The sequence below is a fragment of the Pygoscelis adeliae genome, unplaced genomic scaffold (genome assembly GCF_000699105.1).
Source record: "Pygoscelis adeliae isolate BGI_AS28 unplaced genomic scaffold, ASM69910v1 Scaffold19, whole genome shotgun sequence".
In the NCBI taxonomy this organism is placed as follows: Eukaryota; Metazoa; Chordata; class Aves; order Sphenisciformes; family Spheniscidae; genus Pygoscelis; species Pygoscelis adeliae.
Genome location: NW_008825533.1, coordinates 2,223,265 through 2,238,447, shown reverse-complemented (window position 1 = coordinate 2,238,447; position 15,183 = coordinate 2,223,265).

The following is a 15,183-nucleotide window of genomic DNA, read 5'->3' as shown; positions in this document are numbered from 1 at the left end:
TGCATAATGTACCTAACAGACATCACACTTAAAACAACCATAATTGTTTTTTCCAGTGGGAGCACTTTCCTCACTTCCTCTATATTTAATTGTCCTTTTAAGCTATATCTCCATCCTTATTCACATCTTGCCCTTTTGCCACTTGGAGTAACCTTTGCCATGCTCCAAAGATTATTACTCTCCTTATTTTCTGGAGACTAGGGGAAAAATCTCCAAATTCTTAATTCATCTCAGTTATTTTTTCAATTTATAGGTATAGGAGACATTCTTGGGAGTAGTTAACAGCCATCAGGTATTGCAGTCAACCATGTTTTTTCTATTCTAGAAATGGAAAAAGAGGGGTATATTTTGTCCAATGGAAAACATAATAGCATGTAAAAATTACAGTATGCTGAGAAAAGAAGCAGGGGAGGGGAAGAAGAATATACAGAACATTAAGCAGTACTTCAGAGAGTTAAAGACAATTTCAGGTAGCCCAGTGGCCTGGAAGTTATCCTTTATAAGTGGTCAAAGGCAAACACTTTATTTCTTTATGGTAGTCTGTTTTACATAAAGAGAATCTAAATTTATGCAAGGCTCATTATACCAAGGACTTGAAAATTAAGTTTTAATTGAAATCTGGTAACATCATTACCAATGTGAAAAAAAGTCATACACTCATACATACAAAAACAAAACAACTCTTACTCTTTAAAGTGCACATTAAAAACAAATTATGTCCTCAAAATAGGTAATATGGACAATTCTCTTTTGAGGACAAATTTGTTTTTAATGTTTGTTCTTGGTTTTCAGCACAGCAATTTGTAGTAACATTTGTAATGAATTGTAAACTGAAAATGTCTCTCAAAAAAGGGAAGTAGAGAACAAGAAGTAGAGTCTGGCTGTGAGAAGAGCTTAATTCTCATTACACTAATGCTTCCTATGTGCATTATTGAGAGAGATGGAAGATCTCTGTGGGGTTATATATTGCTCATTTTATGGAAAAGCTGTGAATACTGAATATTTCAGGCAGATTTCTTGTAAGGACAAGCCAAACCTGATAAATTTTAGAAACCAGATGAAACTGTATACCTTTTCCATGTGTGTTTACAAAAATCCCATTAAGATAACAGTACATTTCAATTTTGCATGCCACTTCTGTTCAAGTTTCATAGAATATTTTGCAAATTCTGTAAGCTTCAAAACAGCCCTGTTGGAAAGATTTTTGTCTCGATTTAAATGATAAAGAAACAGTAGCACAAACAGTTTAAAAAAAATAACCTCTAAATTTTTGTATCTTAAGAACAACATTAAAAATCAAAACAGATTTGAAAACATTGTAGTAGCTCACTTGCCCATGATTACAGCAAAATTCATTGCAAAATCGAAACCAATGATCATATGACTTGTTCGTTATTCCTCACTGACACATATTAGCATTTGTTCTTGCATCTGGTGGTATGACTGTGTGGCTTTGCAATTGTAACAACTATTTTGGGGCAGTTTCCACCTCCAAGCCTTTGTGCCATATAAGCACAAAAACATCTTTACACTTTCCTATGAAAAAGTATCTTCCTGCTAAAGCATCAGAAAATTATTGTATTTATGGTAAGTTTTCTTTTGAAATATAAAGAATACGACTTTTGTATTGTATCTGTTTTCAGTGGTGCTTTTTCCCTGAAATGAAAAATTGGAAAAATGATGACAACAGATATGATTCTGTTTGATCCTCTGTACTGTAGTTCTTATGCAAATTACTGGAATAGACTTTTATTTTGTCTCTCTTTATGTTCTCTTTAAAATAAACCAACCATATCTTTTCAATCTCTCTTCAGAAAAGAGTTTTTGTGTATTAAGTCATTCTAATCATCTTCCTCTGGATGGCTTATACTATTCTGAGGTATCTTTTCAGAGCTGGAATATACAGAATGATACTTCAAATGAGGGAGTCACTGATTTATATTGTAACATTATATTTTCTGCTGTTTTCTCCACCCTGTTCCTTATGCATCATTACATTTTGTTTATTTGTTCTTACTGTTGCTGTACATTGCCCAGACATGGTGCCAATCCTGGACCATTACATAGTTTCTCCCACAATATCATGTTCACTTTATTACTCCTTCTTGATATTCCTGCAGTGTATACCTCACTTTTTCTTGTTTTTGGTATTGTTCTTTCCTGACTTCAGAACAATATGGAGTAAAGAATATCATTTTATATAATTATTTACTAAAATCTGGTGCCTTTTTACATTCTTCTTTTTAATTAGTTATATTCAAAGATCTAGCAAAGCAACCTCTTTAGTTTCTGTTTTTCTTCTGAATTCTTATTTTAATGGAAGTGCTTTAAGTTTTGTTTTTTGTCTCATTGTGCTTAGGTGCCTAATAATTGCAAATTGTACTTTGTCCAACAACTGTATTTTCAAAAGGGTGTGTGTCCTAGAAGTTTCTCTTCCTTTTGTATGCCTGTGAGTAAACCTGTTACACAGCAGTCAAAAAGGAAAAGGTGCAAAGCTTTTCCCACATAGACCACCTGCTAATGGAGTTTGAATATTAGCTGGTGACTAATGACATGGACTTCAAAAATAAAAAATAATTGATCTTTAGCTCATGTCCTATAGCAGAGAAGTCCATCTGGGCCATGCATTAGCTACTCTATTACCAGGACCCTGAAATGATTGTTCTAGTCCCAACAAGATGAAGCAGACTGTTATGAAACAATCAGATGAGATTGTCCCTTCCATTTCAGCATGTGAGGTAGAGGACAAGGCAGAAACAATACCTTCCCACTCTAAAAATGGATTATCCAAATGAAAAGAGTCACCTGCAATGCACTTCAGGGAATGTTGTCCAATTAAGGATAATGGCAAAACTTTAGGTGTCATGATTTTGCAGGGAATTTCCTTTATGAAAGTTGCACTTACATGAAATTGAAAGAAGAAAAAAAGAATCCTTGTTTCTAGAGTGGCACATTTCCAAATAGTAACTTATTTTATATAGAAATGCACAACAACTGTGCAAACCCTAGTTTTTCTTGCCTTTCCCCTCCTCTTTTCCTAAATCTCTCTTCTGAGTTCTTTGTCTCTTTCTGGAGCTGAAGACTTGCTCCTTGGCATGTCTCTTTCTTGCCACCCTACTGTGAAAAATGCTCACTGGTTGCTTCATATTTCTTTGACTGTGAAACTAAATTAAATTAAAGAACAATCCATATATGAAGTCACCGAAGCATACTGATGCCTGTCTTGCCTCTGCCATCCTGTTGGCAGCATCTCAGTAAACATGCAATAAAAGATCTTGCATCTTCCTACTTGCTGCAGAGAGGTGCCTGACATTGCTATTACTGTCACCATCCACAGAACATCCAGGTTTACAGCTAAGAGATGCCAAAACCACTGAAGATTTTGGCAACTCAAAGTAACATTTTGCATATTTGCACTATGTTCATCGCAGTGACAGCTGCTTAGACAGATTTCTGAGTCTTTTGCACCACTAGTGCTCCATGTATTTCTGTCCTTGGCAATCCTTTCAAGAGGAGAAAATACCAGCTGTTACTCCTGGCCACCAGAGCAGCAACAGCCTTCTTTTCTCATCACCTCAAAATAAATAACTGAGGCAGGCAACTAAATCTAGACTGAGGAATGGTTTCCATTTCTAAATCAGACTGACAAAATTATATTAACTCAATGGAGATCTGTGATTCTTCAGTGAAAATAGCAACAAAAACAAAAAGGATGAAAATGGTTATGGTTGAGTGTTTGGGGTTTGGTTTTTGTGTTTCTCAAAGTACTTTTAACAGATAACCAATGCGCTTTTTTTCTCCCTCCCACTATATACTCATACAAATCACTGGTGCAATGATACTCCATATCTATAGAAGAGATAGAAACATATGTTTATGCAGGATCATCCAAAAGACCACTGCAGATCCCAAATGTAACGGTTTCAAAATTCTGCAAATGTCTGTGTCCTCCCTGTTTTATATATCAACAGAATATATTTTTTCTGCCCTTACTTTTCATTTTTCAGGCTACACATTTGGGCTACATCTGTACATCATCACTTGCACATTAAATATACTGTAAAAGACACCTCAGAGAGTCAGTCACAACAGGCATGACTGGAGGCAAAAGAGTTAATTTCCAAATATCCCCCCATATAGCTGACAGAGAAATGTAAATTGACATAGCCATCACTTTCTTACTTTAATTCCTCCTTGAAGGTCCCTGGCTGGTGGCTGGGAGGGCAGGGAGCTGTGGTCACAGCCCCAATTAGTTTGTTTAATCAATGACATCTACCTACCATAGGACTGCTGTAAACCACCCTATTAGGATTACGCCTTTCTCTTCCTGGTGAATTTTAACCTTTGGCTTCTTATTGTAACAGCTCAGGTGTTTCATATAAGACTTCTCATTCATGATGTGGCATGGCATTTTGCTAATTGGCTAACTTGGCTGCTAATTAGATTTTACAGTAGCTACTATAAATACACTTTAATATTTGCTTTAGTATTTATTATTGCACCAATGTCTTTTACAGAAGATACTGTTAAGTCAATAACTGATTCCTGTTACTGGATAAACAGATGACATTAATCCTGCTAAGATGTTAAACAGACTGGGGGGATAGCAGGGAAAATTAGTAAGAGTGGGTTTTGTTCAATTATATTAGCTACTAACAGTAATTTTAGAAGTAGGCAAATAAACTCCAGGAATCAGCAGTACCCCTACATATGTAGCAGTAGTTACAAGAAGCGTCTCTTCCAAGAAGTCCAAGGGACAGTGTCTTAATTTTAGATGTATCTGCTATTCCTGCAACTCCAAAAAAAATTTAAATCTCCTTATGCACACAAGCTGAGCAGGTTTTCTTCAGCTTGCAGTTCTGCAGTTCTTCTGGGATTAGAAACTGGCCCTGAAAATAGGGCATGTCAGAAGTCTGAGTCACTGTAACCCCTTCACGCATGAATAAACAATTCTTCTCCATTTTCTTCATCTCCTTTTGTCACAGCACTGTGGCATCCAGATCTTGAGCATTATATCCTTTACAGGCTCTGATGTTACTGTATTGAATATTCAAATTTCCACTATTTGCTAAATCTGTTTTTTTCTGTATTACATGTAATTCTTCAGAAACAGCTCACTCAGCCAAACATTTTGGGTTGCAGGGGCTGATCTTACATTCTTAGGCTGCTGGTAATAAAAAGGGGAGTATACTTATCATAACACATTGAAGCTATACATTTGCAATGTTTCTACAGTGCTACTTGTTTATGTGAGCTTCCTATTATATCATAGGATATTATATCATTCAGTTCTGCCTTCCGTCAAGAACTAAAGCATCACTAAATATTACCTGCTATCTGCCATCCAATACATATTCAGATACTGAGTGATTAAGCAGTCTACAAAACTGAGCCATTTTTTCTCATTATTGGAGACTAAGAATGCTTTATATCATTTTCAAGACAGATGCAGGGAGACATAAAACTACTGAATTTTGAGTTTACTTTACAGAAATAAACTCTGACTTAAACTGTGTACACCATGTCTGCTTTAGCAAATGTGTAGTGCTACTGTTGTGAAAAAATATATATTAAAAAAAGAGTCATTTTAGAAAGAGGCACAATCTGCTTTTATACACCTTAAATGGCTATTCTGGCATTGTTTTGAAATATATATTTTTGTATTTCAATTTCATTTCTTTATAAGACCTTATTTTAAAATATAAAAACCTATCAAACCTTGGAGTAAAGCACAGGACACAAATTAAAAATTTAATTTCCAATTTAGTTGCTGCGTATCCTACCGCACAAAAGGGCCTTTTCTCTCAGGAGGTGAAATCCCAATCTACAGGTATTAATAGCAAACTTCAACTAAGTTGCAGGGTTTCATTATGCCTATCTGTCTCTTGATATGCAAGCTAACAACAATCCAAAGTGCCATGTGGATAATGTGCTCTGTCAATGCAGCCAGGAGTGGGAGACTAAATTTGAGGGAAAGCAACAAATCTCGTAGATAATGTCCTTTCCCACCTGAGTGCATGACGTAGTCAATATTCAGTAAGCCCAGGCACCTGGCAATGAAAGAATGAAGGAGAGGGATAACCAGCAGTTGGACTGATGGAATCAAGTAGTTTCTACATAGCAACTCCATGTAAAACTTGTAGCTGAGGAGAGAGAAAGCCTGGTAGGCACCTGAAGTATAGTGAGAAGTTTGGTTCTTGATTTTCATACAACCAGTGCAGTTCTTTTACAGGATACAGCAAACACTTTGACATACTTAATAATTTGCTTTATTTGTCAGTATTTTCTGTAATGGTTTTGAGCAACTTTCACTGGCTGTCAGTGAATTCACTGAGATTGGGAAAGAATTGGGACTGAATTGACACAGTCCTTGTAGATGTCCTCACCTTGGTTGTTAGGTCTTGGGCACAGTTAGTGTAGAAGGAACTATAGATTTAGACCTAATAGAGACAAGTTTGGCTTGCCATAACTTGAGGGTGACCATAAAGGTTAAAAGACACACCTGCCAAGATTTATATACTTGTAGATGTCTATGCCACAATAGAATGCAGGGCTGATTCCTAAAATTAAACGGAAGGCTTTGTAAGGTGACTTTCATACTCCACAATGAGTCTATCAAATGCCCTGGTTGCACCACAGTATGAGTAAGAACAGCTGCTATTTATTACTAAGTTTAGCAGTTTCTGGCTTCTCGATTAAAGCCCCATCTGATCTTGATTTACATTTGCTCCTTATCTGGACCAGGACTCCCAGTTTGCCACAAGTAGAGGGGCAGGAATTTGCATAGACTCCTGCAGTTACTGTAATGACCCAGATTTTGACATATCACAGTGAAGATCATTTTAGAAATGCAAAGTTAAGCTGAAGTTAAACAAGGAACCAGCAAAGGCAGCCTAAACAAAAGTGCTTGCCCCAGAAAAATGAAGACAGAATTAAAGATTAGAAAATAAATAAAGATTTAATAGATTTTTCTGAGATGTGATAATATATATGTAGACTAGAATATCTTTCTTACTTTTATGACCAAACCTGTAGAGTTATTTTAACAAATTTGTATTTGCTTAGTATTTATACATCTTTATGTATATTATGTTTCGCAGCATTTGTTGGAGCAGTTTAAAACCCAGTCTTTACCTGATCTGTACAGGTAAAAATTGTTTGGTTTTTTTCTAGTGTCAAAAGATGTGTTCTACAACTACATCAGGTCCAGAGACTACTTTCTGACAAAAGAAATCTTAGAACTCTTTGATACAAAGACATTTCACATTTGAAAGAATAACAGTTGTAATTTGAAAGATTTCACAGATAGGGTAGATTTTATAACAAAAAAAATTAAGTTGATAATAATTCAAGAAACAGAATTCACGAACCAAAATGATGCTCTTCCTATTTATATAAAAAAAAACAGTCATAACTTATTAAAAGAGATGTCTGATCATTTCTAGAAGCCATAATGTCATTTCAAAATTTCTTCTTGTTAATTATGTGTTATTCAACTTGTTATTAATCTTTAATAACAAGAAAAAAATTTTGTTTGTTTCATCTGTCAAAATCACCTTTTAGATCATGAGAAATCTCTGAAGTTCCTATAGTTACTAGTTTTGCTGAAGTTCTAGGCAGAGGCTGATTTAATGTTCTGAACCTGTAGCTCTTCAAAAGATTTGAGTCATAATCTGCATACAGCTGGTATGTATGGAAAAATCACATAAGAACTGTTCAAGTACAAAGATAGCATAAAAATGTCCTCCATATACTTTGGACTTTCTTGTACAATCGTGATTCAAAAAAACATGACAAAAGCAGTTATTTGACCACATCTAGGTGATGTAACATAAAAAATAATTCCTTCAGTTTCAATCAGTTTGAAATGTGGACAATAGTCCTAAAAGGGCTCCGGTTTTTTTCTTCCTTCTCTTTTTTTCTTTTTTTTTCTTTTTTGAAGGCCAGTAGTAAAAAGATTTGGGATGACTGCAAAAGCTAGAACTGTGGGAATTTATAGAAGTCCTAGGTGGTGAACTATCACTTCCTGAAAAAGAAAATAAAAAGTTATCACAGATCAATTAAGCTTAAGGGGAGGAGGCTTAATTAGTTGGTGCAATCCCTGTGATGCCTGAAAGAAAAAAGAAAAATCCAAGCAAAACAATCATTTTGGGCACACAGTTCAGTATTTCTCTTTCTGGCACACAGCAGTATTCCACTGTTCATTTCTCCTGTTTTTCTCCTCTGCAGTGTTTAGAATAAAATGGACAATTTTTGAAGTCTTATCTGTGCAACAAGGGTGGTGTTCTAGGGTTGCCCTAAGCTGTAAGAAACTTTCACAGGTGGCCCATGTTCCCAAACTTTGACACTTCACATTGCTATTTCTCACACTGATCTTTGCAGCTCTGTGCAGAAAACCTCAGATCTCTCCAGACTCTAAAACTTTGGTGGTTCCTAAATGTCAGATCGGGCTTCTAATTACAAAATGGGAGACAATGTACAATTTTTTTCTGACCAAAGCTGTACTTCATACCTTAAATTGTAACCAGTCAGTGAAGGCACCACTGTATAGTTGAGGACTCCAAAGTCTGTAAGACAAAGGACATGGCCCTAACACATGTATTAATCACTATTCAGAAGTATGGAAAAGAAACATTACTTATTATGCATATAAAAGTACTAAATTTTTTTTCCCCATTCCTAAATATTTTCTGGTTTTTGATATGTTGAGTCACAAGCCTAGGAACAGAAAAAAAACATTAGCCTACCTGCTTTAGGTAGTGGCTACCCTTTGATAAAATTTCACTATGAATTAGGTTTCTGCCTCCAGACAAGACAAATAATGACTACCCAATAGTTAATAACCGAATATTTCAGAAACAAATTGTTACTTAACAAACATTACAGGAAAAAAACCCATTAACATGAAGAAGTGTTTCTTTTTTGTTATCAAAATCACCAATCATTTTTCATCATCTGCATATGTTGCTACAGACTTCAGTTCACCTGAGCCTTAGACCTTCAGACACATCCCTGACAAAATTATAAGCTAGTAATGGCAATTTGGCATTCTTAGCTTTGGACAGAGGATAATATTTAAGGTGGGATGGAGAGAGGGAGAGTCTTTTACTTCTAAGCCCTCAGAGGTAAACACACATCTGATCTATGACACATTGGCAGACAGGCATAAAATGATGTCACTTGTTGATTGGATTTTGTCAGGTAATTCACTGCCAAGGAACACAAGTTTTTGTGCTCTTGGCACAGAAATTATAGAGCATCTTTGCAGAAAATCTGGGAGTAGCAGACCAGTAGATTACTGCTAATGGTGAAGAGGTATATCTGTATTAATCAGCATGTACTCTGAACAAAATAATGTTTTCCTTCTTTCTCAGGCCATAAGTGTGTATTCCTCAGCAGGTCTGTGACTGAGTATAGCAAGTTAGAAAAGACAGTTTTGGGCATCCCTTCCTGCTCTCAGAGAAGGCTTCAAGGATGGGAGGGTTGAAAGAAGAGCATACTAGTATAAGCACTTCTCTGCCCTCAGTCAAAAATGCCTGAGTTATTCAGTGTATTTTGTACCTAAGAATCAGGCAAAGCTCAAGAAGTCACATTTTTGAATCAGCTATTTAGGATGAAGAAAGAAGTGATACAAATCTGAAATGGAAAATTTATAACGCGTGATTGTGTTACTTAAAAGGGCTATCACCATTCATTCACTTTATACAGCCAGTTTGGTGAACTGGGACTTTCAAAAGGAAAAAGGACCCAGAACTTCACTGAGTGAATGCATTTCTGCAGAATACCTCTGCTTGGAAAGCTTTCTTATCTCCTTTGAAAACACCAAGCAAATTATACAATATGAATTACATGGTTTGTACTAGATGGGATTTCCCTGAGTTTTTAGAAAATCTCACCTGTTTTCAATAAAGCTATCCATGGAAATATTAGTTAAGTTTATGAGAGCAGAATGAAAACAAAAATTTACTGTTATTAATTATTATTGTTACTTATTTTTATTATAACACAGCACTGTCCAGATGTGGAATGAAAAGATAATTGTGATCTTGATTACTTATCTCTCATTGAGTAGGTAGTCTAATTAATGAATGTCATGTTCTTCCAGGCTGTGCACACAATATAATTACTTTTTAATCAGTGCTTTCACATCTATTTCAGCCAGGCCTACTGTTGTGTCTCAAATTGCTGCTCTTCTGCTATCCCTAGGGAAGAAAGAGAAAGAAAGGGAGCCACAATAGTTCATTAACACGGCAAAATAAGAGATGAAAAAAGTCTCGTATGTGTATACTTAGCATTTAGTGCATTTACTATTAGATCCCATTCTGGGGGAAATAACAATTCACCAATGTTTGAGTATTGAAGAGGTTAGTAACACTACTTTTGTTGTGAACTTGGAGGATGAACAGCTTTGTACTATGACAGTAACATCACTTGAAGATTGTAGGCTTCAAAGTACTTGTTTGGTAGGGATCAGATATCTGATAAAAATCTTGACACAGCTGCAAGGAAAAAGGAACAAAAAGCAAATATCTGTTTGCTAATGCAATAATAACAACTAAGCCATGACGACTGAGGTAGTGCTGAAACTGTAGCTGAAAGTACAAGATCGTACTGTGAAGCGTATTGTCCACATAACTTTCCTGTATCACTTCAAGTGCTGTCTAGTAAAAATGGAGTATAATAGTTCTGTACAGTCATTTTACTGATGTATAACCCTGAGTTTAAGCCACTACAGCTTCCTTTCAGTCAAGGAGCTCAGTAACAATGGCAATCCTTTTAAGTACCTTATTGTAAAGAAAATGAGTGTAATTGATGATGAAAGTCATGTATATCAAGTTATTTTCTTGCATGCAGTGCCAGGTGTTACCTTCCCCATTGTTTGGAGTCAGGCTGAGGTTGAGAACAGTCTTACTCAGAATATTTATTCATCAATCTATTTTTTCACATTCCTATGAAATATTTTTCTCTAGCAGATGTAGATGCTACCAACATTACTTTCACTCTATTTCTCGAGGAGTCTCCTTTAAGAGGGAAATACTGCTTCCAACTGCTTCCAATATCTGATGAACACAGCTTTCAGAAAAGGAGTTTCTAATTCCTGCAAAGAACTTGTGGCAACAAACTAAAAAAAGAAACATGCAGAGTAAAAACAAATACACCTATAAGTATAAACAAACATAATGTTTTGGACTCATGCAGACATTTTCAGAGCTGTAAGCCCTTTTCATCCTCTTTTTCAAAAGCAATTTGCCAAAGGGACTTCATAGGCTGCAAATCAAAGGTTATGGCTTTGGATTCAAATAAAAATCCTTCAAAATTTTAAAAGTCAGAAAATGTTTGCATAATTTAGTGGTCCCATTAACCTCAATGCGTAAACTATAATTGTATTGAAGTGAATGGGAGCTTTGATATTAATTTTTAAAAAGCCAATATGATGAAGTGCGAGCTAGTGCAAAAACATCTGCAGGAGACAGAACAAGTTTGATCTGAATTTCAACCTCAGGTATTCACGTTTATGCACTTTGGGAAACCAAAATAAACTAGTTTTTTTTTAAAGCAGCCATGTGTACTTTTTGCCAGATAGGGAGAGCATTAAAGTGTGTAAAATCATGTATAAAGTAGTAATACTAACAGATGACATGGATGCAATGGCGAAAAAGGAAGGGTTTATGCACTGGAAAGCCTTTTCTTTGGTCTGGCAAGTAATCTACCCTTCATATGTGCAATGTACTTAATGATATAGGTTTAGTCTTTGCTAACTTGTAAACAGAAATAGAAGCAAAATGAAATTAAAAGTTTTAGTGAAAAGATAACAATACTGAAAAAGTTTTAGAAATCTCTAGTCAGGGCGATAGAGGCAGAACAACAGGGCGATGATTCATCTTATTGTTGTCACTGTTCAGCCTGTTGGTCTTTCAAAGCAAGTTCACTTATCGCTGAGCATGAACTCTGGAAGGAATGAAATGATCATATATGATTTTGTTACGTCAGGAAGGAAATGCCTTTCCTTGGTTATTGACATCAAGGACAGCAGTTACTCCAAGGGAATCCAAAAAACAAATGGCCTCTCTAGAGGTCATACCAGCAACATGACAAGTTCAGGCTTCTGGCTTACTGGTGACAGTACGCAGCAATGCCTACGACCATCGAGGAATTCAATGGCATACAACCTTAGTGACAGAAGAGATATTGAAAGAGAGATTTGGCCAAGTATTTGTTTACGTATAAGCAGCAACACCTCATTACAAAATGATTTATTTTCCTAAGTGTTCCTAGTGTGGGGTTAAACAAGACAGATGCAATCACCTCAGACACAAAGTTTTCAAGGAAGGTGTTTTTTGAATTAGAAATGCTTAAGATGAATTATCTGCATTGATAGATCAAGGGGGTTGTTTTTTTCTACAGGTTAGTTCTTTTCTTCCCAGCATATGTTCAAGAAGACTTTATTGTCCATGAAAGTGAAGGGCAGAGAGTACAGGGTCCAGCTGAACACAGTTTAGGGAAATGAGATGCACAGTAAATTATGTGCATAATTCCCTGCACATTTATGCTAGTGACAAGGAATCTCAGGTGCGAAAACAGTCAACACCTCATCTGTTCCAAATGAAGTCCTTTCCTGCAGGGAGGGGAACAGAAAAGTAAACAGGCTTTTAACTTTCGGTCCAACTCTACAGCGCCATTTTTGTTGTAGGATTTTTATTTTTTTTTAATTATGGAAATAGACAAGTATTTGATTTAGAGCAGTATGAAATTACAAAGAAAGAGACTAACAACAGCTCAGGATCCAGATTCCCTCCCAGATAGTGTTCTGTGCATTTAATTCTTTGAAAATTTCTAGAAGACCTCAGAAGTGGTTCTTACTGTGGGAATAATACATGTATCTGTGTGTATCTGCATTGCACAGTAGGAAAGGTTGGTGCTTATTACTTGGGAAAACTTGGCCACAGAGGTCTGGAGACTTACTCAATGTCCCTTAGCTTATGATGTCTAAGTTCAAGAAAGAAAAGAGTGGTTCCGGACTTCAGTCGTAATTTGGCAACAGAAGATGATAATTGTAGGCAACTTAAACATGCTTTTTACTTGTTCCCTTTGAACTAAGAAGCCAGATCTTATCCAAGAAATAACCTCGTGTAGTAAGTAGGTTGAATATCTCACTTATCTTTCTCATGAATTCAAACTCCATGCTAAACACTCACAGCTGTTTCAGGTGCCATAAGAAGCTTAGATGTCTCATCGTGACTACTTCAGTGCAGAACAGAAAAGTAGTAAGCAGAATATATTGATTTTCTACCCCAAAAAACTCTAAAATATTAAAATTTGTGTTTGTCCTTTTGCGCTACCTACAAGATTAGATTTCAGTTTTACATTTTCTCTTACTGGGCTGTGCTTCAGCATGGATATATTATCTACTTTAGGGTACTTAAATGTATTTGTTTTAATCAGGTTTTCTCTTTTAGCCAAAGGCTTGACTACAAAGGATCTTTTGTGCTTAAGAGCTCAAGGCAAAAATGTATACAAACAAAAACCCTTTCTAGATGTTTTGTTTGCTAAATATATCTGAACAGGGTTTTTTTTGCTGATACCTAACCCCAGTCTGAGTTAGTTGTTTGTATCCAAAAAGGCTAGGTCATACCTGAAGATATCTTATGAGTTGTTTATTTCCAGGATTAAGTGAACAGCAATCAATAGGTTTTTAATAGCAATTTTAGAGTTGAGAATCTGCAATTCTGCAGAATCTTGTATTAGGAATTTAGCTTTTATTTTAGGATCTGGTCCAGGTTCACAACTAAATTTCTAGTGACAGCCTGCAGCCTAAACATCACCCTGTTTTCAGTAAATTTGCTTGTCTCAGGTCTTTGAATAATAATGAAAGTTTTAAGCATAAACTATGTGGGAAAGCTAGCATTTAAAAGGCACACCTATTCCTAATTGATGTTTTTCTCTCTCTGCCAAATGTCGGACTAGAAGAATAGGAAAGAAAAATGTATATTAAAAGCCATGAAAGGCTTTAATTTGCTATTTTTAAACACATCAGCAAGAATCTGGATGCTTCTGCCATTTCAAGCATTTACAGAGATCTTATTTTATCTTCTCTTAAAGATGTGTTACAATTGTTTCTACAATTCTGCATTGTGATTTTCTCAAAGGTATTTTACGGTTTTTGTGAGAGAGCAATGGGATATCATTTTATAGTTGTGTTTTTATGAAAAAAATACTAATAGGAGATATACAATATATAAACAGTCAGGAGAAAACTATCCAAATTCAGAATTAAACGTGTCATAAGTCAAATTTGGAGAATCAGAGGGAAACATCTTTTAAGTACTAGAGATACAATTGTTTTACAATTTTTAGCTTGGCTGGAAGTCTGTCAGATCTGGGAAAAGAGCTTACCTATCATACACTGCAATCCAGAGTTTAAACATAAACATTCTTTTCCCTCCCATTTGTCTTATTCATCCCCTTCCTGCACATGAATAAAGCAGGAGTCCTAGGAAACAAAAATATGTCATTAAGTAAGAAAAGGTTGTCTGCCAAGCTGGATTAAAAATGACAAGCAAATTTCATTCTATTGAAGAAGACCTTCTATTGAGGTCTTGCTGAATAACAGGAATCATGAACTGTAGTAAATTAATAACAGTATCTAATGTATTCCTTGTCCCTGACTGAGCAAACTTTGTTTTGGGCATAAGCACTTTTTACCAGCCACTTTATCCAGATAACATTCATGATCATCTATGAAACCATAATCTTCAGAGCTCATTGTAGATGAGAATATTTAGAAATAAGAGAGTGCAATCATATTCTGAACTGTACTGTCAAAAACAATAAAAACATTTTTAATCTTATGACAGAACTAACCTTTATTAATTTGAATTTAAAGACCTAAAGTGTTCTTTTTAACTTCATGAACATATCCAAAAAAGATTTTAAATGTCAAGTAGTTTTAAACAGCTTTTTCTGTTTTGTTTTGGTTTGGGGTTTTTTTTGGTTTTGGTTGTTTTTTTTCCCCAGAAACATCTACATGTTATTTCCCTAGGAAAAATAAAATAAAATAAAAAAAAACAACAACAAAAGAACTTAGGCTCTGTCAGAGAGCACATATTTGTTAACACTAGAAAAAAATAGAAAAAAATAGATGAAAATAGATGAAACTTTCCAGAAAACCCTAGCAAAGTTTCT